General features: G+C 53.1%; 2 non-coding genes across 2 annotated transcripts; one reads left to right on the top strand and one right to left on the bottom strand.

Moving 5' to 3' along the window:
- The first annotated feature begins 775 nt into the window (after positions 1-775).
- TRNAM-CAU (transfer RNA methionine (anticodon CAU)) lies at positions 776-847 on the top strand. Its single transcript has one exon. It is a non-coding gene; the product is annotated as a tRNA-Met (tRNA).
- Positions 848-1,009: 162 nt separating this feature from the next.
- On the bottom strand, positions 1,010-1,083 carry TRNAI-AAU (transfer RNA isoleucine (anticodon AAU)). Its single transcript has one exon. It is a non-coding gene; the product is annotated as a tRNA-Ile (tRNA).
- Between the last annotated feature and the right edge of the window lie 884 nt (positions 1,084-1,967).

The following is a 1,967-nucleotide window of genomic DNA, read 5'->3' as shown; positions in this document are numbered from 1 at the left end:
CCAGTTTGGGGTGTATGTGTGTATGTGCTTCCTGGGGATACATGCTGAGCCCTGCTGCTGGCTGAAGCTGGGGATATGGATCCATGGCAGCCTCGGCCATGTTGGGCTGCTGGATATGGCAGCACCTAATAGAGTGTCCCACAGGTGTTACACAAAGGGCACTGGTACAGGCTTGCAGGCACAAATAACTACTAGCAATGTCTGTAGCTCGTGGCATACATTGGCTCTAATGACAAACATTTATTATGGGCAAAAATTAAAAAAGGGAGAGAGAGAGAGACACAAAGGGGGGGAAGGGAAACTTCTCCCCCAAGGCCAGCTGGCATGAGAAGCACTGAGCTCCCAGATGAGCAGCAACCTTGATCTCCCCTCTAGCGCACCATGCTGTGACAGCGGTGATGGTGATGATGTATTTTGTGTATTTTGCTTGATCCCATTTCTGATGCTATTAGGGTGCTTAATCAGGTGCACGTGTTGCACACTGACTGGTTGCTGACTTCCTGTGCAAAGCTGTTTTTCGACAATTCTTCACTGTTGAAATGGGCACTGTTGGCTGTAGCATGCAGTGAGGTTTGTCCTTGAATACGAATGAAAACTTGCAAAAGAAGGAGTAGGGAAACCGTGGGGGGAGACTAGAGGGCGAAGCTCTCTCAGGGGATCATCTCCCAGGGCTGAGGGATGCAGGCAGGACCCCTATGAAAACACCTCAGAATACAGGCAAGGAAGGCACGTACCGGTGCCTCTAAATAGGCAGCGCGGCACAACATATTGACAGAGCAGAGTGGCGCAGCGGAAGCGTGCTGGGCCCATAACCCAGAGGTCGATGGATCGAAACCATCCTCTGCTATGAAAGACAGCTTTTTCCGCTCCGTGGCTCGGTTTGCATTTTTTTGGCCCTGCCTCTCTGCACGCCCCGGGTTGCGCGGCCCAAGTGGGATCCCTGCACGATCACTGGCGCGCGGCGAGACAAAACGGAGGGCCGGAGGCGGATAAAAACGAAAACACTCTGTGGCCCGTACGGGGATCGAACCCGCGACCTTGGCGTTATTAGCACCACGCTCTAACCGACTGAGCTAACCGGCCGCTGCGTCTGAAGACGTTCCGTGCCGTGCCCAACTCCTCTGCCGGTGCTGCGGGTGAGTGGCCTCCAAGAAAATGGTGGTGGAGAGGGAGTACACACTAGACACACACCGCTTCGCAGCGGATGGTTTCGATTCATCGATGGCTGGCTTAGGGGCCCAGCACACTTCCACTACGCCACTCCAGTTAGTTATTTGTAAACACACATGGGCATACATCCTCCCACCCCAGCCCTGGGGGGATGCTCCCATGAAGGGCTCTGCCCACACCCCAGCTCTGGGGGATGCTACAACGGGGGGGGCCCTGCGGAGCTGGGCGATCAGTGGTGGTACCCTCATCCCAGCAGCACACACATCCCGTGCAAGGTGACGTCAACAGCCCTGATGCCCTTCTATTTTTCAGCCAGCCTGGTAGGAGCTGCTATTCACCTGTTGGATACAACTGCCTATGCTTAAGATTTTGGGAAAACAGTCAAGTATCCTGTGGGGAATGTACAAGAATGAAGGTGGGTGTATTTTTGCACAAGTTTCTCACAAATTTGGGGGCCAGGACTGCAAAATTGCTGGCAGTTGGGAGATTTAAATAGTTTTGAAAAAAAAAAAAAAAAGAAAGAGAACATAGAACCCGGGACCTGGGCGACTCAGCACATCACACACCTCATATGCACCTCAAACTCCATCAATGTATTCACACCAGCTCCGTGGGAGCAAGACTCAGGCGCAAAAGGAGGACACCCTGTCAGCGCTGCGACTTGGCTCCTCATTTTGGAGGAGAAGCTGAGGCTGTCATCCACATGCTTATTTGGCACAGAGCCTCTTTGGCCTTGTGGTGGCTTTCTGGCAATGACTGCCTGTCTTCCTTCCTCTTTACTCCCACAGCCCATTTCC

This window comes from Nipponia nippon, unplaced genomic scaffold (assembly GCF_047370975.1).
Source record: "Nipponia nippon isolate SJK-2023a ecotype South Korea unplaced genomic scaffold, ASM4737097v1 scaffold_62, whole genome shotgun sequence".
Lineage (NCBI taxonomy): Eukaryota > Metazoa > Chordata > Aves > Pelecaniformes > Threskiornithidae > Nipponia > Nipponia nippon.
The sequence above is the reverse complement of the archived record's forward strand: the minus strand, read 5'-3'. Positions and strand labels throughout refer to the sequence as shown.